We start from the raw sequence: 25,868 nt of genomic DNA, 5'->3' as shown, positions 1-25,868 counted from the left end.
CAGGAAGGTACACCTGTGGGGTCCCTTTGTTTCAGATAAAGTGAGCCTTTCAGTACACTGAACCTACTTTCATTCCTACCTGTGAAAAATATGTGCTTTATCCTTATTTCCATGCTCAAAAACCCGAGATGACTCCTGATTTTGACCTAATTGTACTAAAAATACAACCTCTGCCCTCTATAGTTTGAGGCCTGGAGCTACAGATCTCATGAAACCGGCCTGACTGCCGAAGTTGTTCCTACTTCCCGGCTTTGCCCTTTCCAGAACACCTTCCTTTCATCCCTCTAACTCCACCTGCAAATTCCCCATCTCCATGTCATCCCGCAGTTCAGGCTTTCAGTGCTTTTGTGTCCTCGTTAAGTATCAGAACAAGGGTCTTTCAAATGGAAGGGTTAGTCCGGTTTTGGGTAAGAGGCTGCTGGTTTCCACAGGGTCTGGTTCTAGCATTCATGTGGTCTTTGGTTTGTGGAGCAGCGTGGGAAGGTTTGAGGAAGAAGGAATTCATCTGTGGTCAGCAAAGAGGAATGCAGGTGAGCTAGGAAAGTTGAGGTCAGTATCCGTGGCAGCTGAGACCTGTTTGGGATTTGTCCCAAGCTCCATAATAACCCTAGACAAGACACTAAAATAATTTGGAGAGCTGTGTTTTTCCCTGTCAATTTATGACTGGCCCTGTCTGGCCAAGAAAAAGGAGGTGGAGGAAGCACGCCAGGAGCCATTTCATTTGCCAGACAACTCAGCAAATAAGGCCGAGTCTGAAACTGAGGCAGGCCAGAAATTGCAATTAGCGTGGAAATGAAGATCTTTTCAGAAAAGAAAATGGCCCCAACGCTTGTTCTCTATTGTCTCACCCATCCTCTGGCGCCCACCCAGACAGCCCCGAGACAGCCCCTTGGCTCGAAGACTTGTGAATACCCAGCCAGGGATAAGGGGGAGTCGTCACCCGTCCTCACCTGCTTCTGGAAGGACTGCGCTGCCTGTGGTGAAGGGACACTCAGGGAGGCTGGTGGGAGGCAGGTCCTCAGCAGAGAGGAGGAAGATCTCCCCTGAATGCATCTGGGAAGAGTCTGTTGCAGACCCCAAATGAAGGGGGAGTTTAAAATGGTGTCCTTGAGAGTTTGTCTCTTTCTCATCCGAAGGTATTCATTACTGAAAAAGTGCCTGCTGTCTGTGAGAAGGCTGGAAACTCGGAGCTGAAGGTACAGGACACAAACTTAGTCAACATTTATTTGGCGATAAAGAGGATAGGATTTTTTTTCATTTTCATACTGATTTTGTTTATAGAATATGGGTGGTAAGTCCTGCTAGCCTACATTATACTCATTCTAACAAAGCCATCCATCATTGGAGTTTTTACCAGAGACAGACTCTGGCCCCAGTGCTTTGTATGCAGAGTTTCATTTTTATTTCATTTCATTTTATTATTTTATTTTATATTTTATTTCATTTTCATTTTATCCCCCCGACTGCTCCAATGGGCGTTCTTCGCCCTCTAATGCAAGAAAAACGGGAGGCTGGGAGGGTTAAGTATCCTACTCAAGGCCACACAGCTTCCCAGTGGTGGCTGAGCACGGGGCTTTGGGCGGTGGCCAGGATCTGGGCTCCATCGCTGCCTCCCTGTGACCGACGTTCCAAGGGCCTCACAGCTGCGGATTCTCCCGCCGCCGGCGGCCTTGCTCCCTGGGCTCTCTGTTGCGCGGCTGGTCCCCTCTCTGGCGATCCAGGAAGGCGGTGAAGTGAATTCGTCCCCGGGCCTGTGCCCGTTTCTGTTTCCCATGGGGGCTGAGCACCCAGCTCCGGGTTCCTGACCAGTGTGTACTGGGCGGTGGCTTGGGCCGCGTGGGGGTGACTGGGAGGCAAACGTGGTAGGGTAGGCCCGTCGCAGGAAGAGTGATTAGCCATGATGGAGTGCTTTCTGTGTACTTTGCCTTTATAGTTTCTTGCTTAACCCCACAACAACCCTGGCTGGGATTGGGGGGTGGGGTGGGGTATATAATCCTTATTTCTATTTTGCAGAGGAAGAGGGAGCCAAAGAGGGTAAAGTAACTAGCACAACGTCATTCTGCTGGGAGGTGTCGGTTGAATTCGACCTACCTTGACAGGACATGCAAGCTTTGGGGATGGGAGAGGAGTCAGAAGAGTTGTGGACTGTTGGGCTCTGTCAGGAAGAAAGGAGTGTGGGGATGTGGGGGCTTATTTGTACTTATAAGTGCCCAGTGGCCTGCCATGGGGTGGGGAAGGCAATGAAACAAATCTCCTTTGCTCAGGCCCCAGGCAGTTGACAGTTGATATTGGTACTATCCTCGTTTTCAGTCACTCTCTATCACCTCAGTACTGTAGTCGAGCCACTGTGAAACTTCCCCAGGACAGCTGAGGCCCCAGAGTCCATCTTGTGCTCTCATCCTTACCCTCCTTTAGTCTGAGTTCAACAACGCTGCCACAGACATCCAGTTAGAACTCAGATTGGGTCATTCCTCTGCCAAATCCTCCAGGATTTCCTCTACGTGAATTGTCTCCTGCCCCCTCCCCACCTGACTGATCTCATCTTCTACCACTGTCCTTGTCGCTCCCTCTGCTCCTGCCTCAAAGACTTGACATTTGTTCTTCTCTCCAACTAGAATCCTCCCCCCATCCCCTGTAGCCACACGGTTGTTTCCTCTCCTCTTCATGTTTTTACTAAAAAGTAACTTGAGTAAGGTTTCCCTGGCCCCCTTCTCTGAAATTTAAACCACCCCTCACACCTCATATCTTCCTTTTGTCTTCTTTTTCTCCTTATCGCTTCCTTACTTTATACTTTCTTATTTTTCTTATTTGCTTTCTCTCTCCCTAGCTAGAGTGGAAGCTCCATGAGGGCAGGGGTTTCTGTCTGTGTTGTTTGGTTAGATTCTTTCATTCACTGCTGTATTCCCTGTGCCTGGGACACGGGCTGGCACACGTTATGAACTTAACAAATATTTGCTGAACAAACAGACGAATGAATGAGTCCTGCAATTTATCCCATGTCATCGGAAGGAGCTAGAACCTTCTGATAGGACAGGCAGATGGGGGAAGGGTGAGGAGAGGAGGGCAGGAGGAGACATGAAGGAGGCCATATGGAAAGATGAGAGCAAAGATGGATGTCATGAAAGGGACATCTCCTTCTGTGTCACCTACCCCCTCTCCTCCATTATCTACTGGGTCATTGTGATGGGGTCCTAGCACCTGGTATCAGCTTGGGGAGTCCCACAGGAAGCACTCCTGGAGATTTAGGAATAGAATGAGATACGTCAGAAACTTCAGTGTGTGGAATGTAACTTCAACTGTTGAGCTGGTATGAAGGGGCTCCGTCTTAAGGAGCACGAGGCCAGGAGAAAGCCAAGGAGTCTTGTGGAAACCAGATGCCATTGGCATCAGGGCAGGAAGTGTCTCTCCTCTGGTGGGGCTGCCCTGGCTCCTGGCACAGGTGTTGCTGCCCTGCCCACCTCATCAGGGGTGTCACCTGAGACCTGCCAGGTAAGATCTCCGGGCCCAGCAGGAGAATCCTAGTATGCTTCTAGCTCTTGGCAGTAGTTTAGAAAGTATAAGCTTAAGGTCCGGAAACAAACCAAATGCTTATCAGTGAGTGAATAGGTAGAAAAGACATGGTACATACACAGAATGGAATATTATTCAGCTATGAGAAAGGAGGATAGCCTGTCATTAGAGGCGACAAGGATGGCTCTTCAGCACATTATGCCAAGTGAGATAAGTCAGACAGAAAGACAAGTATGATATGATCTCACTAATGTTTTGAATCTAAAAAAGTTAAGCCTGTAAAAAACAGAGTAAAATGGTTTCCTGGGGACTGAGGCGGGGTGGTTGGTGGCTGGTGGTGGTACAGAGAGTGGGTATTTAAGGTACATGCTTGTAGAATGTAGTAAATAAGCCATAGAAATCTAGTGTACAATATAATGAATCTAGACAATAAAATTATACCATAATTATTTAGTGTAATAAATATTGCTACATTGGCAAGCCTATTAAAATAGATAAAATGTATCAAAGAAACGGGCTGTATGCCTTAAACTTATGCAATTTCATATGTCAAATTTATTTTTAGAAAAGTACAGGCTTCTTGACCCCAGATTATGGGCTATCTGGGACTTGGAGTTACACAGGCCTGAGATGAGTCCTGACGCCAACTTTATTCTGCGTGTGATGTTGAGAAGGTCTCTTTAATAAAAAGGGTAAAAAATGAGGTCTAATGAGAGCAGGCAATTGAGGGAAGTAATGCCATAATATATGAAGTGCCCAGCATCCAGGCGCTGAAGAAGTCCCATCAGATCCCTATTTTCTATTCTGTCAGAGTCACATTCAGAAGCTGGGATGGTGTTTAACAGTGCACTCGTGAAAGCAAGTCCGCGACAGGGAATCTAAGAAGCTGCTCTGGGCTCGGGCTTCCGCTGGTTCTGTGTCCTGGGCAGGCTTCTCCACTCCCCACAGCAGTCTCTGTAGGAAAATGGAGGAACTTGAACTCCATGACCCCTGCGGTGCCTCCCACCTCCAGGATTCTGTCATGAGGGGCTCAGGGCAAAGATGGTTTTTTTTTTTTTTTTTTTAAAGATTTTATTTATTTATTTGACAGACAGAGATCACAAGTAGGCAGAGAGGCAGGGAGAGAGAGGAAGGGAAGCAGGCTCCCTGCTGAGCAGAGAGCCCGATGCGGGACTCGATCCCAGGACCCTGAGATCATGACCTGAGCCGAATGCAGAGGCTTTAACCCACTGAGCCACCCAGGCACCCCGCCAAGATGGGTTTTAATTGGGCTCCACCGAAGGGAGGAAATAGGAGGCAAGGGCCCATCAGACTTCACCAGCGGCCTTCTCCGAGGCCTTCTCCAGAGCTGGTGGGCGTTTGGGTGTTAGCACACAGCGAACTTCGAGGAGCTCTGCTGAAATCCTAAGTGCATGGTCCCTCACACGGAGGACCCGGCCTCAGTCTGGCAAAGGAAACAGGTGCATCGCTCACACAGTGGCTGCCGGATCAGTGAGTCTTGAGACTGGCTGGGCTTCAGGTTCACCTAAAAGTAGATTCTCAGGCCTCACCTCATGCCTATTGGTTTAAATCTCTGTGGGCAAGCTCAGGCGCCCATATTTTTATCAGTTTCCCTAGGGGATACTGATAGCTATATAAGGACCTACTGGAGTAGGTGATCTCCTGTCACGTAGGCTGTGAAATGGACAGGACACACATTCTCCTTAATGTCTTCACAGTGTGATGACAGAAGGGGAATTTTTTTTTTTAAGGTTTTATTTATTTATTTGACAGACAGAGATCACAAGGAGCCAGAGAGGCAGGCAGAGAGAGAGGGGGAAGCAGGCCCCCTGCTGAGCAGAGAGCCCGATTCGGGGCTTGATCTCAGGATCCTGAGACCATGATCTGAGCCAAAGGCAGAGGCTTTAACCCACTGAGCCACCCAGGAAGCCCGGAGGCGACATCTTGACTGAAAGTGTCGCTCAGTTGACAGGTCCCGCCCCCACAGATGTGAGCACAGTGACCAAGGGTTGTGACTTGCTTCTCTGGCGCTTTGCTAGGCCAACTGGGGGAGTGGCTCTTTGTGGGACACCACCCCGTAAGGCAAGAGGATGAGGATAAAGGCAGGAAGGGGCTATGTGAGTTCACTTGGGCTGCCGTCACCAAGTACGACATGCTGAGTAGCTTAAACAACACAAACCTATTTCCTCACAGTTCTGGTGGTGGGAGTCAGCAGGGTTGGTTTCTACTGAGGCCTCTCTCTCGGCTTGTAGCTGTCTGCCTCCTTCCAGTGTTTTAGCATGATCTTCCCTTCCTATGGGACTGTGCCCCAATCTCCTCTTCTTCAAAGGGCACCAGTCATATTGGATTGCGGCCTACCCTGATGACCACATTGTAACTTGATTATCTCTGTAAGGATCCTGTCTCCAGATAACCCCACATTCTGAGGTACCAGGGGTTAGGGTTTCAACAGATGAATTTTGGGGGACATGATTGATTCCATAGCATGAACACACAGGGGCAGTGTGGAGAAGAGGAGGGGAATGAGGGGCAGTGTCTTCCTGTTTCCAGGCTTGCCCCAGGGCCCAGCTGGCCGGTCTCTGCACTGGCCTCTGCAGGCTCACCGCCTCCACGCTTTCCTTGGAAGAGAGCACTGGGCTCTCCCTCTTGTGGTTCTGATCTCATTTATTCCTCACAACCTCCTATGAAGCAGGCAGGGCCTGTTTATCATTATTTTGCAGGAAAGCCCGAGTTCAGAGAAGTTAAATGGTGTATACCAGGATGTCATGATTGGCACCCAGATTTTCTGGCACCCAGAATAATATTCTTTCTGCAGGTGCATTGGGCACCTGCTGTGCACATTCTGTGTCCTTGGCTTCCCGGAACTTGGGTGCAATATCTGAGCAGGACTGAGAGCTGGCAAGGGAGGGTGCAAAGAGAGATTCTGTGTCTCCCTCCGTCCCTCCCCCCTCCTTCCTTCCTTCCCTCTTTTTCTTTTTCCTTTTCTTTTCCTTTCTTTTCTTTTCTTTTCTTTTCCTTTCCTTTCCTTTCCCCTCCCTCCCTCCATTCCTTTCCTTTTTCTTTTTCTTTCTTTCTTTCTTTCTTTCTTTCTTTCTTTCTTTCTTTCTTTCTTTTCATTCCTTCCTTCCCTTCCCTTTCTTTTTCTTCTTCTTTTTTCAGCTTTTGTTGTTGTTTGATCACCTCTTACATTCTATTCTCTAATGGGGCTCCTGGGGGAATAAAGTCTATTCTGTGTATACAGTTCAATGTTTTTCCCTTTTTGGCCCCCATTACAAGCATGGGACTTGCCTAATTTATTAAGAATCCATGTTCCATTGCTTGGGTGTGGATGGCGAGATGGCTGAGGAGCCAAGGAGACCAGACTCTTGTCAGGGGGCCTGGGGGAGCAGAGTCTGAGGGGGTGGATGGCCGAGCTGGGATTAGAGAACCCTCTGGAGGAGTCGATTCATTCCACAAACACTGGGGTGCTTGCAGTCCTAGGCCACAGACAAGCCACAGCCACTTCTGTCATTACATGGAGCTAGAGAGGGAAACAGTCAGATGAAAGGATGATACCAGGACAGTGCTGTGAGCAGGGTGGTGGAGAAGGTGCACAACAAGGCTGTGCTAAGGGCGGGAGAAATGGGGCCACTGGGAATGGGGAGGGAGCTGGGGGCTAAAGAAGGAGTTGGCTGGGAGTGCTGGTTATTCCTGTCCGGGTGCGCGTGCACACACTGTTGTGTATATATGTGTGTGTGCATGCACACACACTGGCTCTTGTGAGGCACAGTGCATGTTCTGGTCTGCATTCTCCATGGGAGCTCTATGGGAGCCCCAGAATTCCCAGGCTGCCTGCTAGCCCTCAGCCAGCCCCGAGGTGCTGAGACCAGTATGCTGCAGGCGGCTGATGACCAGCGGGGAGAAACGACATGGGGCTAACTTGTCACAGGGCTCGCTGGCCTGTGGCCACCTAGAAGGCAAGCTCAACTGCCTATGAGTTTTCAGATGCATCTCTGAGTCACCAGGACCTTGGGAAGGAAAGTTAACACCCAATCTGCAAGAAACAGAAACCAGAAGCAAGTGGACACCGATCACCAACCATCAAAGGGTGGCCTGTGTGGGGCTTGTATATGACCATCTTGTCCCTCTGCTGTTGTATTCTGACTTGGGGACTTCCAAAAAGGAGACTCCTTGGATCACTTGGGCCAGCAGGAAAGTCCCTTCCTGCAGAGAAGATTCCACTAGGAGCTGGGGAGAAGTCTCCCACGGTGACTGGGCCTGGAGGTCCCATTCCTTCACCTCCTCTGTGATCTCTGCTTCATATTCTGGGTGCAATCAGCAGTGTGCCCGGAGAAAAGGAAACCCCAGGTTGCCTGAAAGTCTTGGGCGACATAAATGTCTGGGCCCCTTAGTCAGTCTGTAAACTGTTCTCTCTGGCAAGGCGGAGGGCAGAACTGCTTGTTTGTTGGTTTTTAAATCCGTATGCTAATCAAGGTGTGATGACAGGCTCTTTCTTTGCTTCCAAAGGGGGTGGTAGAACTGGCGTTGGATCCGTGATAGAGCTTTTGCCCAAAAGCCAACTCCTGCTGCTCACTGGCCTGAAGCCCCCCACCCACCCCCATCCAGTCCAGGAGCTTTGGCCAAGGGAGATAGAAAAGCTGACGACAGGGGTGGAGGGGCTGCCCCTCCAAGAGCCGCCAGGGAGGCTCCAGCCTGGTGATTAGTGAGAAGAAGTCCCCTTGTTCATCTGTCACTTCCGTCCCCGAGGGCCCCGTGCCTGAGTCCTGCAGCCCAGAACTCCTCCCAGCATTTGACAGGGGCATCGGACCAGACCCGGGAACCAGGAGGGGTCCTGCACTGCCCTGGCGGGGGGCCCAGAGCCTCTGGGGCCGGGGGGAGCCCCGTGTCAGGAAGGGGCCGGAGCGGGGGTGGGGAGTGGGGGTAGGCAGGGGAGCCCGGGCAGCCTGGGACGGCCGCCAGCAGACAGCTTTGTTTCTCCGTGGCAGTTTGCTTGTGATACTTCTATTTCCCCAGACGCCAGCTGAGGGGGGGAGGGGAGAAGAACCAGGCTTGAAAGGGACAGACTGTGGCCGCGGAGAGTGGGAGCCGGGGCTTGGCACAGCTGCGGGCTAGGGGCCGCCTCGACACCCCGCCCCCTCGGATCTCTTGCATCCGCCCTTCAGATCTCGTGGCCAGGGGAGCAGATGTCTTGCCGGAGCGACCCCCATCAAGAGCAACCCCCCCCCCCCCCGCCGCCCCGGGCCTCCCCTCCTCCCTGAAGCGCGGCAGGGCGGGCACCAGGCTGAGAGATGGCCTGCCAGCTGTTGGCTCCCTCGGGCGCTGGCCCTGGCCCTGCCTCGTGTGTGCCAGGCGGCAGGTGCCGCGCAGGGTGCTGCCCCCTACAGCTTGAGTCTAGGGGCGGGGGTGCGCAGGGAGGGGGTGGAGGGGGTGTCGGTGATAAGGGGCTGCTGGGGCCGGGGGCGGGCAGCAGGTTGTTGAGAGGAAGGGCAGCTGCCTGTTGGGGATTCAAACCTAGAGCCTCTCGCGAAGGTCCTCCACCAGCCTATAGCTGGACACGCCTACAGGATGGACAAAGTACTGGGTGGACAAGCTGATCCAGTCTTGGCCTAAACCGAAGATCCCACGCGATTCTGTTTTCTCTTGGGAAAAAAATGGCCTCCAGTCGCGGTCTCCTTTCCAGGCCTCAGACTTTCCCAGGGCAGCGAGTGGTGGAGGAAGGAGCACTGAAGTGCCAGGAGACGTTTCTCGGGCTGTTCTCGCACAGCCTGCTCTGAAGCTGACCCTGAACTCTGCTGGGAGCCCCGGAAGATGGGATTGGCTCAGCTGAGCCAGTGGCCAGGACTTCCCCAGGCCTGGCCACTCCTGGGACCGCCCACCGCCCAGATCTGCCTCCCAAACCCTTCAGACATCTTCAGATGGTGGGGAGAGCAGCTGCCGCTGGGAGGTCACCATGGTGACTGGTGACAGCTGGCAGCCCCTGCCTCCACCCCGCAGCCAGGCCCCAGCCTCCAGCCCCCAGGGAGACGCGGGACCTTGGGGCCTGCCCACCGGCTGCCCCAGGGGCCTCCTTTCAGCCAAGCATTTCCCTCCAGCAGCCTCAATACAAAAGCAGGGTTCTAAGTTGAGGCAAACGGGCTCAGAGTGTCCCGGGACAACTCTGAGGCATTACAAATGTAAGGTACTGTTGCTGCAAATAAAATCAAACTCATTATTCGGGAGATAATAAAAATTGGGATGTTGAGAAAGAACCTGGTCGAGTCAGAGTATCTTAATTCTGTTCTTGAGCGTCGGTGCCCCCGCCTCATGATTCATTCGTATAATGAGTCTTTCTGGTCTGCTGAAATCTTTGCTTTATTTGAAGATCATTTGCTTTCAGTGCATCGGAGGTGAAGAACGGCACAGAGACTCCCTTCTCACAAATCTCCGGCTGTTTCACGGCTGATCAAGGCTTCTCTTCCTCACGTGGAGCAACCCCAATTATTCCAACTGTGGCTACATAATGACCGAATATATATGTATTTTTTTACAATGACATTAACATATCTGCTCAAGAAAGTACCATCGGCTGACTTACTTGGCTTTTACAAGTCCACTCACCTATAAAGAAGAGGAAGAGGAGCAAAACATTAGAGGAGAGAGCTGGCGAGTCATGGGACCCTTGATCAGGAGAAGAGATCCAGCACCCAACTTTTCAAAAAAATGCACTACTTTTAACCTTTTTTGAGGGTCTGTTTCCTTTAATCATCTCTATTGCTCTTCTCTGAATCCTTTCTAGTTTTCAATGTCCTTTTCAAGGGATGTTAATCAGAAGTACCCATTATTCTGATCAGGACTCAAGTAGCTACACTGTATCCTAGAGAAATCACTTTCCAATCTCAGTAAGTCATACAAGTATCCTTTATCATAGCCCAAGTGATCAGGTGTCGCTCTTCCTTCACTTCTAATAAGCCCAACTTTTGGGGGTACCTGAGTGGCTCAGTGTGTTATCATCCAGCTCGAGATTTCAGCTCAGGTCATATGCTCATGGGTCATGATCTCATGGGTTATGAGATCAAGTCCTCAGTTGGGCTCCGCACTCAGCAGGGGAATCTCCTTGAGATTCTTTCTCTCTCTCCCTCTGCCCCTTGTCCCCATTTGTGTGTGTGCTCGTGCTCTCTCTCTCTCTCAAATAAATAAATAAATAAATAAATAAATAAATAAATAAATAATAAATATGGAATAGCCCTAACTTGTTATTTCATGTTCAGCTTGTGGTCAGAAAGGGCCTCTGGATTTTTGTTCTGGTTTTCTGTTTTCTGCACCTGCGCTGAACTACCAAGTATTTTTGTGTTAGTAGGAGCCCTCTGCCATTCTATTTAGCATGTTTCCTCTGAAGCATAATAAACACACACAAAACTTGATACATTTCACAATTGCAGCCCATGTAACCAACATTAGGATGAAGCAACAGAGGAAGCCTCTCTGTGTGGCTTTATCACCTTTGGCCGCCCCCCCTCCCTTAACCACTATCTTGATTGCTAATACCATAGATTAATGTAGCCTGTTTTTATTCTTTATAAACACAATCCCAGAGTGTGCACTATTTTGTGTCTGGTTCACTCATGTTGGTTCATTCACTTCCACTCTCCTCTATCAAACTTTCCTTTTTCATTAGGAGGCCTAGAAGGATCTTGGGGCCTGAGAACCAGGGCATTTCGAGCATGGGCCTGTCAGTGTGGACTGCAGCAAAGTAACATACTCTCTGTGACATGCCAGGTTCGGAGTTAGAATTTTACTTGAACCATTTACTGGTTATTTTGTCCCTTTTACTCCTCAGAATCAACCCTCTCCTCCCCACGTCAATTTGCACTCTTTTTGGGGTAATCTCAGGACACAGTGTGTGTGTGTGTGTGTTTTTCTGCAGTAGCCCTATGGGGAGTGACTTCTGTGTTTATGAGGGAAAGGATTATGGAGAGTTGTGTCTATGTTTAGAGAAGACTTTAACTCAGATGTTCAATTCAGCCTTTAATCCCTAGTTGTGGTTTGTGATAATATGCTGTGGGTGGGACAGGTATGGGAGGTGGGGAAGTCACAGGGGCTGATATCTTAGAGCTAAGACTCCCCAGCCTTTGTCACAACGTGGTACCATGGAAATGACATTTGTATGGCAAACCGGGGTCAGTGGAGAACACAGTTTTGTATAATGGGTGACAAAACATGAGACCATGTTTTCCACCATTCAGATACTTACAACAGTTCCATTTATGTATATATTTTATATTTAAATCTATAACATATTTAAATATATTGAGTAAATATATAATACATGTATTTGTTGTATATATTTATATTGAAGGACTCTAATAGCTCTTCCTTTTCTTTGTGTCATATGTAATGTTGATTTGTGCATGTTTGATGATGTAAATAGATTTTCAAATCCAAACTTATTTATTTCATATCGTCTACTTCAGAACAAAGACATTCTAATTTGCAGAATAAATATGCATTGTTTTCAACCGGCTTGGGCACCACTAAAATGCATATCAACCAAAATCTCAATGAAAGTATCTAATATACAGAAAGCTGGAGATAGAGCTGAGCCTGGGGGAGCTGCTGTCACCCCAACATGGGACACACCCGTGGGCACCTGGAACCGAAAGTCCTGCGGCAGCTCACGGACTCCTTGCTCATGAACAGCAGCTGCAGACTGTGGTGGGCTGCGGAGGCCATGGCCAGGTGGCGGAGGCAAACCACAGGTGTGGGGTGTTTCTCATTGTGTGTGCTGCCATCAGACGCCACTCTCCCAGGCTGCCCTCCCAGGAGCCGGAAGTGGGGCTGCTCCAGCTGTTCGGGCCCCCGCTCAGCTGCCCTGAAGGGTGAGGGGATCGTCTCCCATGGCATTTCTGGAACTCGTCTGCAGCCTTCCATCTGGCTCACCATTTGGGACACTCTTCCTAAGATGTGTTAATGACAGATGTGTTAGCCCCATGCTCTAGAACCATCGCCTTAGTCCATTGGACTGCTATCACAAAGTACGGGAGGCTGGGTGCCTTCTAAACAGCAGACATGCATTTCTCCCAGGTTTGGAAGCCGGAAGTCTGAAGTCAGGGTGCCAGCATGGCCAGGTTCTGGTGAGTACCTCTTCCCGGTTGTAGACGGATGACTTCTCACTGTATCCTCAGATTCTATTCTCTATCACTCTAGTCTCCACAGAGAGAAGGCAGTCTCTGTGGTCCTTTTTTTTTAAGGCCACTAATCCCATTCACGGGGGTTCCACCGTCATCACCTACTTACCTCCCAAAGTCTCACCTCCTTACACCATCACAATGGGGGTTAGGATTTCAACATACAAATTTGGGGAGACACAAACATTCAGTCCATGGCCCCCCTCTGCCAAGCAAGCTGGTTGCGCCAGGAGAGACCAGGAGAGCCCCGTTGGACATCTTGATTATCTCTTGAGAAGGCTGGTGAATTGTGTCTGCATGTGTGTAGCGCTGAAGGCTTCTATACAGGATAAGGACAAGCTAATCACAGGTTTAAGGGCTACGAATCAGGCCCATGCAGAACAGGTGAGGACTGACTCTGGGTCTGAGGGAAAATATCCATTCTAAATTCAGCCTGACTAAACTGGGCTGTATCACAGAGTGTTATGATAGATTACTCAAAGATTTATTTATTTGAGAGAGAGAGAGAGAGAGAGAGAGAGAAGTCACAAGCACGAGTGCACAGTGCACGCCAGGGGGGCAGGGGTGGTAAGGAGCAGAGGTAGAGGGAGCAAGGATCTCAAGCAGACTCCTGGCTGAGCACAGAGCCCACCCTGGTGTGGGGCCTGATCCTAGGACCCTGAGATTATGACCTGAGGCTGAAATCAAGAGTCGGATGCCCAACTGACTGAGCTACCAAGGCGCCCCAGTTATTCAGATGGAATAACTGAGAAGAATTTAATAAAGGGACTTTATTAAGTGTATTGGCAGGGTTAAGGGAAATGAGCAGCAGTGAGTGAATCAACTTGGGAGTAGATGCCATTGCACCCTTTTGGCCAAAGAGAGGGGGAGAAGGGGTGGGTACCAGAACCTGGAGCCCAAAGAGCCATGCAGCAGAGGCTATAACCTTTGGTGAAAGAATGTGGCCCATGACAACCTGTGATGGGATGAGAAGGAGCTGATGGAAACGTGCTATGACCTCACTGTCCTTCTGCCTCCAGTCTGCCGCCAGAGCCCACCAACCCAAGAGGATGCTGAAGACAAAGGAGCCCATAGGTGTGGTGTGCAGAGGTCAGCTCTCTGGCACAGAGCACAGAGTGGAGGAAAGAGAATATCCAGTACTTTTCACACCTTTTGCCCTTCACCATCCACCTTGTCCAGATGAGGACATCAAGTCCCCAACACCAGGATGTATAAAATATCATTAGATACCAAAGGATATCATACTCCTGCCTGAAACCTAAAATGTTAGTCATAATGCTCTTCATGTAAGGGGTAAAATTGAGGGAGAGAATCTAATTAGCATAAAAGCTGCTATAATCCTCACTTCTATACCTGGTCATGAGCCCCGAGTTGATAACAGTGGCTTCCCTCTTCTACCACCCATCACACATTCCCTAACTCTTTGCTAGCACTTCAACTCATCGGGTTCCTTCCCCTCATTTCTTCATGATCTGTGTCCTCGGTGGCACTATCTTTTTTGGTTTGCCTCAGTTCCCCACTGGCCACTAAGCTAGTAAGAGAATACTCACTAGTGGCCTGTGAATTCTTGGATTCCGCATCTAGTCCTCCCAGCCTCATTGTGGCAAACCGGCTTCTCCTTGGTAATCAGATCAAACACCTTGGTGAGTAACATGACCCTCTTTTCTGACTGTTGGATCAGTAGAATGAGAAGATGAAAATGGTTAGAAGGCAGAATCAGCTTCTGTCTTAACAGAACCTCAGCCACGTTTTCAGGTTCTTCCCTTGCACACAAGGACCTCCACTGAGGCCACTGAGCTCAAGGTTGCTGGGATCAGAAGCAAACATCCCTTAAGAGGGTACAACAGTCAGGGGCCACTCCTATGTCTACACTTGATTCCCGGACTTGAGTGTCCTGGTTATGAGCCAGCACTGCATATTGGCTGATGGGTTAAGGAATGTACCACGTCCTAGCCTACTGGCTAGCACCCAAATTTTGCAGACTGCTGTCTTCCAGAAGGCACACTAACTGAGTCTCTGAGGGACCATTCCACTGGGATCTGAAACCATCTATTTCTGGGTGACAGGGCATGAGGAAAGAATTTAATTGGAATAAACCCTCTATTGCACTTTCTTTGCACTTCTGTCAAATGGGTCTCCTGGTTATAGGCACTGTGATCTCTAGTGAGGAATAAGGCATTCTGCAGGGAATGATGGTGCTTGTAGAGTGTTATGAGCAGGCAAAGTGAAAACAAATGTGAAGTATGTATCTATTCATATAAGAACAAACCACTGTGCTCCACTCCCCGCGGCCCCCCGCCCATGCTGGAAGGGATTCAGTGTCATCAGCCTGTCACTAGGTAGCTGGCTATTCAGCTCAGGAATAATACCACACTGGGAACTCAGCGATGACCTCTGCTGATGGCAGCAAGGGCGTTCGGTGGTGGTACTGCTTGGACGAACCCTGGTGAGGTAGAGTCTGTGTTGTTCAGAGGAGCACAGCTTCCATCCCAGAAAGGGGTGCGGTAAGCTATTCTGTACATGGTCCCAGTGATTTAGTCCCAGTCTGCCCTTGGGCGACATGAATCTTTTCACAACCATGGCCCATTCAGTGAAGTCTATCCATATGCCCCTCCCCATTCTTCCTTGTCACCAATTTGCCCTCACAGAAACTTCAAGAATAGTGTTTGACTGACTATCAGGGTACAGTGGCCGGGCTAAGTTGATACATAAATTAAGCATCACACTGCTCATGCCATTTACTTGTGCCTGAATTGGTAGATAAGATAACGCTCAGCTCCTGATGGTGGCGCTGGTCACATGGTCACTTGGTATCAGATGACCAGGGACTCAGGGTCTATCAGAACCTAGTGGCAGGCGGGGAACTGCTTTGCAAACGGAGAATAGTTGTCAGCAAAAGAGGCTATACATGCACAACTTAGAGATCTCCCGAGCTTACCGACAGCATTTTATATGTCTGAATCTTCTCTAGGACTGGGTCTGCTTCCTCGTGGAGTCCCAGACGCAGAGCATCTTACACAGTGACCAGAGTATTTCTGGAACTGGCATCCCTCAAAGCCGGCACCTTGAATGGGCCGGAGCAGCGTATACAAGGGTGGTATATGTTAAGCCTGAAAACCCACCGTTCTGCCACATATTGTGGTAGGAAGTGCAAGATGTAGCAATTTTTCATTCATTCCTGATGTCTTTTAGACCCCTCCGGGGGTTCCTAGAAACATGACAATATGGAATACCTCTAAACTTTCGTGGGGTTTATCTCTCACCCCCGAAATGCAGGTTTCTTATTAAGGCACCTAAAATATTTGCCACTGGCTGCTCACCAGGTCCAATTAGCACAATGTCACCAATGAAGTACAGTGATTTTTTTTTTAATGATATCAAAATGATGAAGTTCTGTGGTTTGCAGTACAATAGAGAACAAGATAGTTGACAAAGCCTTGACCTAAAGCCTCTGGGAAAAGGGTACTGTGGTCCCTGCCACATGAAGACAACCAGCTTTGCTGCTGGGAATTGAAAAAAAAAAAAAAGAAGAAGAAAGAAAGGCTTTTCTAGGCCAATAGCTGCATAGCAGGTGTCAAGGGTATTTTTATTTGTTCTGGTTAAGATACGCATCTGGAATTATAGCTGCAATTGGCATCACTATGTGACTGAATTCTCTATAGTCTCTAGTCATTCTTTTTTTTTTTGTTGTTAAAGAATTTATTTATTTATGTGACAGAGAGAGCACAAGCAGGCAGAGAGGCAGGCAGAGAGAGAGGAGGAAGCAGGCTCCCTGCTGAGCAGAGAGCCCGATGTGGGGCTCGATCCCAGGACTCTGAGATCATGACCTGAGCTGAAGGCAGCGGCTTAACCCACTGAGCCACCCAGGCGCCCCTCTAGTCATTCTTGACCATCCATCTGGTTTCAGCCAAGCATGAGTTAAATGTTAATGTGGTAGGAATTACCACTCCTGCATCTTTTAAGTAGTTGACAGTTACACACTGATCTGTGAGTTACCCCCAGGGATATGCTATTTCTTTGGGTTCACTATCTTGGCAGTGGGGGAGAGGGACTTTCCAAATCATTCCAAATGGAAGGGGACAGTTCCCACTTGCAATTGCTATCATGGCTTTCATTCCATGGCTTGGGGGCCAGTGTGAGCTTCTGTGAGTTAGTAATATTTACTGCTACACATTCTGGGACTGGGAAAGTCACAAGAGCATGGCTCCTCAGTCCCCTTGGACCTGCTGTAAGTCAGGCTTGGACCACTGTTCCATTTATCACCTGATCTCCATGAGCTCACCCTCTGACTTGTGGGTCGCTGTGCCAATGTGAGTCTCCCGTGGTTAGCATGAGTTCATAAACAGAATTTAATGGTCCCTGGAAGTTCAGGATAGTTCCCTTTCCCAATTCTGTTTAATGGTCTCTGGTCTTTCTGGGGAAAGATTGGAGAAGATTCACAGCCTAGATTTCGGCCACATTTCAGGTGCTTGCTGAGACCTCCCTCCACTCCCACCCCCAACTCAAGGAATTCTGGGCCTCTGGGCCCCAACACTGGATAAATTCTAATTCTCCACCGTGATTTTTCCCATTAGACCCAGAATTTTCCTGCTTGTCCATGTCAAGCAGCACCTTAAGACTTTGTACATCTAGTGCAGTCCTAGGGACCCCATGAGGAGTTGCCAGGGCCAGAGATCACTACAGGCCCACGCATTCCAATTAGCACTCCAGCTTCACAGCTCATTATGGTAATTGTGTCCACTGTGGCTTTGAGGTCCCTGGCCTCTGCAACACTGGGATCCCATTTTTTTCCCCATTAAAATCAGGGAGTCTAATTTCACTGCAACCTCTCCCATTGTCATTTCCTGCTCACAGAAAACAGCCAAAAGCTTTTCAAGGAGGTCTGTGAACACTTCACAATGGAATTCTTCTGGCCTTGGGAAGAGAGTATCCTCTGGCCTCCCGGGGAATGTGGTTAAGGTGTGGCCGTGCATGTTGTGCAGAATAGATCCCCTCCAACATTCCAAACCTCCTGAATCTTCAGTTTCCCTCTCCTCAGAATGCTAGAAAAGTCCTCATTAATGGCCAGCCACCGTTGAGTCCAGGCTCCTGTTGGCTGGTCCGGCTGTAACTGCCGCTCCCGGCTGCTCCAGCCAGCACACGAAGTCCTGAGTCTTGACTGAACATCCTGTGTCGTTAAATTCTTCCATTGGATAGCCTTACCACTCCCCCCATATATGCTGCACGGACTCCTGCTATGCGTCCTTCGGATACATAGGCTCTCTGTCCCTGTACCAGGCATTGTCCTTCTCCATCATGGGCTACACTAGAACATAACCCTCGCTGTTGGCCTGGAGATAACAAGGGCTATGGAACAAGGTCCTGAGGTGACTTTGCCACATCTGTGTCTGCTCAAATGCACAATCTATGAGTCAGGGTCCCACTTCTGCAACCAGTAGAAAGCATACAAATTCTAGTGGGATGGAATATTTAATTGACTCTGCTGGTGACTCACTTTTATAATCAGTCCCTGGGCATAGCTGTCCAGTAGGAGATCTGTGACTTTCTCAAAGCTACCATCAAGGCTTTCTGCATTTCCATCCATGTTCCAAATATTCAGGACCTCCAATTTGTCCCTCCTCTGTATAAGCCACCCCACACCACAGCAATCACCATCGTCAGCGTGGCTAAGCTCCTGGATCTGCCAACATTATATCTTTCATCTGCATTCTTTTAATGTCACAAATGATGATAATTAGAACAACTATGATGCCACTATATTTTATAGATTCCCTGCATTCTATGTCCCGGGCCATGCATCTCAAGTGTGTGAGCAATCCAATCCTAGAATCTTATCAGAGGGTTACTTTCCTGTAGGGCCGTCCCTGGTACCATTACTTCAGCACTCAAGGTTCCAATGGGAAAGGGATGACACACTGAAGGGTGATTGCAGAGAGTTTAACAAAGATATTTACAAAGTTGTGAGCAGCTTTAAGGCAAATCAACAAGGTTATGGTATAGCACTCTTGGGTTGGAAAGAGCTGAGATCCCTAGTCTTATCTAGGTCTGAGTTGTTACTAGAACCTGGAGAGGGAGCTGTAGCTGTAGGAAGAAGGCACAGAAGAGGCTATGGGGCCTTGGGAAGAAGAAGGCTTTACTGTCAATCCTCAGCCCTAAAGGGCAAGAGCTGGGAGGGGAAAGCTACAGGCTTATCAGGTCTAGACTCCAGGGGAAAACCAGCCTCTCACCCATGTGTTTGTCTGGGAACAGAAAACCTAGGGGACTCCCATCAGCACATCACCCTGGAAATCCTCAATCGTGGTATAGACCAGCCACATGAAAATTGATAGAGCACACTTCCTGATTTTGGGGGGAAAGAAAAAGTCACCTACTAAACATGTTGGAGGGAATATTGGGGAAATTTGAATATAAGAATTGATATTCAGTGATGTCCAAAAATCATTAAGGGGGATCATTTCTTGTGGATGATAGGAAATTGTCCTTATTCTAAAAATGCAGTTTTAAAAAAGGGCACGGTGCCTGTAATATACTTTAAGATGCTTCAGCCCAAAAGGAAAATATGTGGAACCCCCAGAAGTGCAGGAGATGCCAAAGGCCGGAAGTTCTTCCATCTAGGTGGCGGGTATACGAGTGGCCAAAGATTTACTCTTTCTTCACTATGTTCAAAATTTTTCCAAAATATAAAGTCAATGACATGATGGGGCACCTGTTTGGCCTCCCATTTCCTCAAAGATGTGGAAGCAGGTGGAAGCGTTCGGGAGCTGGAGCTGTTTGGCAACACAGGGTGAGGCAGCACTGCTCAGCCCAGGTCACTGGGCCGTCCTGGATCAAAGGAACTCCGGGGCTTGAGAAACATGCAGATTCTTGGGGGCACCTGTGTATTTCGCAGAGCTCCTGGGTTCAAGAAGCACAAGAGGAATAAGTGACGCCCCAAACTAAAAGTCAAGAGTGAAACCTTTTGATTCCATTTGCCGCCTAATAGCTGTGTGATCGCAGACAATGCCCTTGACTTTCCTGAGCCCTGACGGTGTCGTGTGTGAAGTGGTGACATTCCATGCCTGCTACCTTCCCTACGTCACTGGTTAGTTTATTCCATGTTGTATATTTCTTAAATGCGCTCTAAAGGGTTCTTCAGGTGTCAGGAGATATACCAAGAGGTGAGAAATAATAACTACGGCTTACTGCGTGCTCCTTATGCCTATCAGTAAGTGTGGCATGTGCAGTATTTGGTTTGATGCTCGTAGGGACACAGAGAGACACAAATGACATGCTTCTCCTTACAGATGAAGAAATGCGTTTGTCCTGTTGTATCCATTTCCTATTGCTGCACTAACAAACTAGCACAAACGTAGTGGCTCAGATTCATTCATTCATTCATTCATTCATTCATTCATTCATATTTGTTCTGGATGTCAAAAGTCCTAAAATCAAGGCGTCGGCAGGGCTGTGTTCCTTCTGGAAGCTCTGGGGGGACAATCTGTTTCCTTGCCTTTTCCAGCTTCTGAAGACTGCTGGCGTGCTTGGCTTGGGCCCCTTCTTCAAACACATGCTGCAGCATCTTCAAATCTGCCCCCCCCCCCCGACCCCACCAGTCTCTCACTCTCACAGACTTTTGGTTCTCGTCTATTGTCACACCTTCTCCTCTGCCTCCAACCCTCCTGCTTCCCTCTTAGAAGGGCCCTGTTGGCTACATTGGGTCCTTCTGAATCATCCAGGATGGCATCCCCACCTGGGCATCCTTAATCTAATCACTGCTGCAAAGTCACTTTGGCCATGTCAGGCAACACATTTACAGATTCTGGGGGTTAGGACGTGAACAACTTGGGGGGGCCATCATTCCTCGAAGGCCAACATATACCTAGGGAGTGCCCATTGGATTCCAGAGCCCATGCCCCTGGGCTGCTGTTGCAAGGATAACTTGAGCCAGTGACATGCCAGACACCCTCCAGGCTTCCTTATAATCTTCTACACTGTCCAGTTTATCGAGAGAGGGGCTGGTCTGAATTTCACCCAAGCTGTAGGATGTTTGTTGAAGGTAGACAACTGACACACCAACTCATGAGTCAGGACAGTCCTGGCAGGTCACTTTGTAGGGGAACAGAACCACGTTGGCAGGACTCTGCAGGTGCGGTCTCACGGACTGGGATGCGGGGACCCAAGGTTTCCCATTGCCCTTCGCTATGCCCCCGACGCACACACCTGCTTTCCCTTCCTGGATCGTGGAAGCAATATTTACTCGTTTTGGAAACTGAAGATATAAATGAGTATGAAGGAGGAAACATCACCAAATTTCCGTAATTCAGGCAGATTTTTAAATGGTATGTTTTGCTCCAGTTTTTATCCTACACATTTTTATATGATCTAGATCATACCATATATGTAATTTTGCATCTTGCCTTTTTCCAGCCTCAACATTATATGGTAAGTATTGTTTCAGATCATTAAAAAGTCTTTGTAAACATCATCTTTAATGGCTGCATTGTTTACTTAATCAATACATGCTTTTTGGACAATTAGGTTAGATTTTTTTTTCTAATATCTTTGCACCGTTATATACACTGCTTCAGTTAATATCTTTGTACATCAATCTATGTATAATGAAGTTGCATCTGAAGCTGGGGTTAAGCTTTAAAATCAAAGTGTAAAGCCAAAACTGAGTATAGGTAAAATTAATCTTGAAAAAATCCTTTAAGTCAGTCTTAATCCATCAAGGCCACCAGAATCTCAGAAACTGAGAATTAACTATTTGTATTCCTCTTTGCAATTCAGCTGTGACTACTTTCCCTGGGCCAGTGGGGGAAAATACGGTTGAATAGGAAAGTTTAGTGGGGTAAATAAAGACATTTTCCCTCTTTCTATCCATCGTTCTCCCCTCCCTCCAGCCCTTCCTTTCTTTTCTTTTTCAGGTATAGTTAAGTACACACATCACTCCCTATTTTGATTACAGCTCACCCTTGAACAACATGGCGGTTGGGGCACTGAACATGTGAAAATCTGAGTATAACTTTGGACTTCCCAAACACCTAACTCCTAACAGCCTATTGCTGACTGGAAGCTTCGCTGATAAACTGTCAATCAACACATATTTTGTATGTTCTATGTCTTATATACTGTATTCTCAGAATAAAGCTAGAGAAACAAGAATGTTCTTAGAGTCTTCCTAGAGAGGGAATTTTCTTTGATGGGGAAAATATCTTGACTGAGCTCTTTGGGATACAAGAAGAGACTGTGGAAGGCGTGGTTTTGGCGGGGACCCAAGCAAGGAGAAGAGCTGTTTAAACTGCCTCTCAGCAGAAAATGAGGAGAATTTTTATTTTCAAATGAAAGGAACAGAGAGAGGAGATGAGAGGATTGTCAGATGGGGAGAGGCTGTTTGGGGTCAAACTTTTGACCAGAAGAGGCAGAAGTGCTCTCAGGAAGTGGCTGGAACCATGGGAGATTGTGAGGAGGGCTCCCAAGGACTGGGGTTCTGGGCAGTAGGCCCGGCTCCTCCCACCTCTCTTTGTCACTCTTCTGGTTGTGACACATCTGTGTAACGCTGGACACAGGCCCTCGTGAGACTGCCCTCAAAGGCAAGGTGGGAAGGGAGCAAGAGGCTTTCCTTTCATATCATTTTATTTTTACTAAGAAGGAAAATATTTTCCAGGCGCTTCTAGGACACCTCCCTTCAGACCCCTGCACAAATCTGATATTTCTGATTTCAGGTGTCCACACCTAGACCTGGCCCAGCAGAGGGTGATGGGGTTGTCATGATCCCACGGGCCCCTCATGGTTCACCCTCTGGTCCTGTTGGAGGGCTCGCCTTTGGAGAGCATGGACCCAATGGTTGAATAAAATGAGTTTTCATTAGCAGGGAGAAAGCAGAAGACGGCTGTTAGTTAGACAACAAATGGTGAGGAGAAGTGAAGAGGTGATGGCGGTGTAGCCAAATGAGGTGTTTTGTTTTTGCTTTTGCTTTAGAGAGGGAGAGGCAGGGGAGGGGCAGAGAGAGAGAGAGTCCTAAGCAGGCTCTGCACCCAGTGTGTAGCCCTATGTGGAGGTGGCTCTCACGACACTGAGATCATGACCTGAGCCGAAATCAAGAGTCCAACGCTTAACCGACTGAGCCACCCAAGTGCCCCAATGGGTAAATGTTCCTAGTGTCTCCCTGGAACACAGGAGGGTGTGACTTTCATATGTTGGTCAGCATAACCAGTGACCCAGGCTGTAACGCAGAGGCAGATATGACCATATAACTCAAGTCCCCAAATGAATATGTGAAATCTCGAGGAATGCTTTGGACGCTCACAAGTCTTGGGAAAGAAGTGTGAGCCAACCTCATCTAGATTTTTAAGTGTCCAGAAGATGTAGCCGACATGTGGGTTATAACTGTGTTGCCCACTTACAGCAGAGCGAACATACAGCTTTGAGGAATGTTCAGAGAAGACTCACAGGAGCCTCCCTTGGGTGTTGTTAAGTTGGCCTCATTCCTCCTCATCTCTCTGCACTTGTCTGGTTCTTCTTGCTCCCCCTTCCAGGAGTCCATCAAGGTTTGTGGGAGATCTGTGTAGCCGTGGCCCCTCAAGTCTTCCCCAGGCCAGCCCGCCAGCTGGGGGAGAAGGAGTGGTGTCCCATTCCCCTTCCAGCTCTAGATGGAAGGGAGAGCTTCTGCCCTTAGAGGGACCCCCTGAGAGAGAGTGGAGAAAAAGATTTAGGTGTCCACAGCTGGGAGGATGTGGTCCTGAGGGTGTGAGTTGGGGGGTCGCTACACCAGTGTAGTTCTCTGAAACTGAATCCTTGGTCTAAAAGGAACTCATGGCGCATCTGTCCACCGTTGATAATTCCCATTGGGGCTTAGTTGTATTTGATTCTCTCGAGTGTAAAGCCAAAGGGGCTATTGGGTAGCAATTGTGCAGAGCTCTGAATAAGACCTACAGAGACAATTATTAAACTAATCTGGGATAAAGGCAAGAAGGAGTGCTAATTTTACCTGGCTTAACACCGGCATCATTTCTTTGGCTTCTTCCTGCAAGTTGAAAGTGGTGAGGAACTCCAGCCCATACAGAGCAGAATGACGGCTGATGGTGCTACCTTAGGAGGGTCGGTGTCTCATCCCAGCCTTTGCTCAGATGGGCAGCCTTTCCCCTTAGCAAAGACGGATGCAATACTGCTGGGCTCCCAAGCTCTCCTAGGTGGTAGGAGGAGGCCAGTGCTGGGCCAGTGTCTTCTCTTTGGTGCTTCAGAGTCACACAGCCTTCGGGGGTGCTGCCTCTGCTCCTTATATCTTATTGCTGCACTGTGTTGGGCTCAGTTCCTCCAGTTTACCTTACAGTCCAAGATGGCTGCCTCAGCTTTACCTTCATGACTGTATTCCAGCCAGCAGGAAGGAGAAAGAGAGAAGACAAGGGCCTACCTCTTCCTTGAATGACATCTAGAAATTTTACACACTATTTCTGTTAATATTGAATTGGCCAGAAGCTGTCAAAGAAGCCAGGTGGGGGGCACGTGGGTGGCTCAGAGGGTTCAGCCTCTGCCTTCGGCTCAGGTCATGGTCCCAGGGTCCTGGGATCGAGTCCCACATTGGGCTCTCTGCTCAATAGGAGATTGCTTCTTTCTTTCCCTCTGCCTGTCATTTCCTCTGTTTGTGCTCTCTCTCTCTGGCAAATAAATAAACAAAATCTTAAAAAAAAAAAAAAAAAAGAAGCCAGGTGGCCAGTTTGCCAAATGAAACAAAAGAGATCCCTGGGAATAAAAATTACAGTAAATGACAAATGAGTCAGGGGCAGGGGGGATAGAATAAGCACAGGGCCTGGGGCAAGAAGGCAGGAGGGCTCTGGGATGCGCACCAGGCAAGGCTCTCTTTGGCCCTGATTTTCAGTTTTTACCATTTGAGATCAGAGACCACGGGCTGAGAAATTTCTGACCAAAATTTGATTGGGAGAAAATTTGCTTTTGTTAATTTGCATTTCATCAATTTTTATAACTGTTTCACATAACCTTAAATGTTTCTTTAGGAGCCATGAAATAATTCAAACTTGTGGTCAGGAAACATACTATGTATTGTTTTCTGTCCTTTGATATCCACAGAGATTTATTTTACTGCCCAGCCTGTGGTCTATTATGGCGAATGTTCACGTGCATTTAGAAAGAATATACACTCCAAAGTTGGGAGCTCTTCTATAAATGTTAAGTAGATAAAATTAGTTGATTATTTGTTCACATCTTCTATATTCTCACTAGTATTTTTTCCATCAATTATTGAAAGATGGATGTTAAGAAATCTTCCTGTATATATGTGGCTTTGTCTATTTCTCCCATTAGTTCTTTTAAAAAAATTTTAAATTTTTTATTAATAATATTTTTATTAATAATATTAATATGTATTATTAGCCCCAGGGGTACAGATCTGTGAATTGTCAGGTTTACACACGTCACAGCAGTCCCCATAGCACATTCCCATTAGTTCTTTTTTTTTTAAATATTTTATTTTGTATGGGCTCCTCACCCACCGTGAGGCTTCAGCTCCCCACCCTGAGATCAGAATTTGCATGCTGCACTGATTGAGCCAGCCAGACACCCTGATTTCTCCCTTTAGCTTTTTTAATTTTCTAAGTGTATTTTGAAGATCTGCTATGAGTTGCATATGCCTGTCCTCTTGATGAATTAGGAAGTAAGCCTCTATCTCTAGTAATATCCTTTGACTTAAAAATCTACTTCGTTTGATACTGATTAGAACTATGCCAATTCTCTCATGCTTATAACTTGCGTGGTATATATTTTTCCTTACCCCTTGCTTTAAACCCATGTCTTTATACACAACAGCATATATTTCATCTTGCTTTTGCATCCTGTTTGTCAAATTCTGACCCTTAATTGGAATGTTTGTCTCATTTACATTCAATGTAATTATTATATGATTAGATTTATGTCTCCCAGGTGAACTGGTTATTATTAATCTAATTAGCTCCGTATTCCTTTGTTTCTTCTTTCCTGACTTAAAAAACCCACTCCTTTGAAGTATTGTTAACCTACAAAAGGCTGTATGTATTTAATGTATACAACACTTGATGAATTTGGAGATAAGTATACATTTGTGAAACCATCATTACAATCTATGTCATAGGGCTATTCAACACCTCCAAAAGTTTCCTCCCACCCTCTTTTCTTCTACTTCTGTTTCTTCGTGTGTGTGTGTGTGTGTGTGTGTGTGTGTTA

The sequence above is a fragment of the Lutra lutra genome, chromosome 8, assembly GCF_902655055.1.
Source record: "Lutra lutra chromosome 8, mLutLut1.2, whole genome shotgun sequence".
Lineage (NCBI taxonomy): Eukaryota > Metazoa > Chordata > Mammalia > Carnivora > Mustelidae > Lutra > Lutra lutra.
This window is presented reverse-complemented; position numbering follows the sequence as displayed.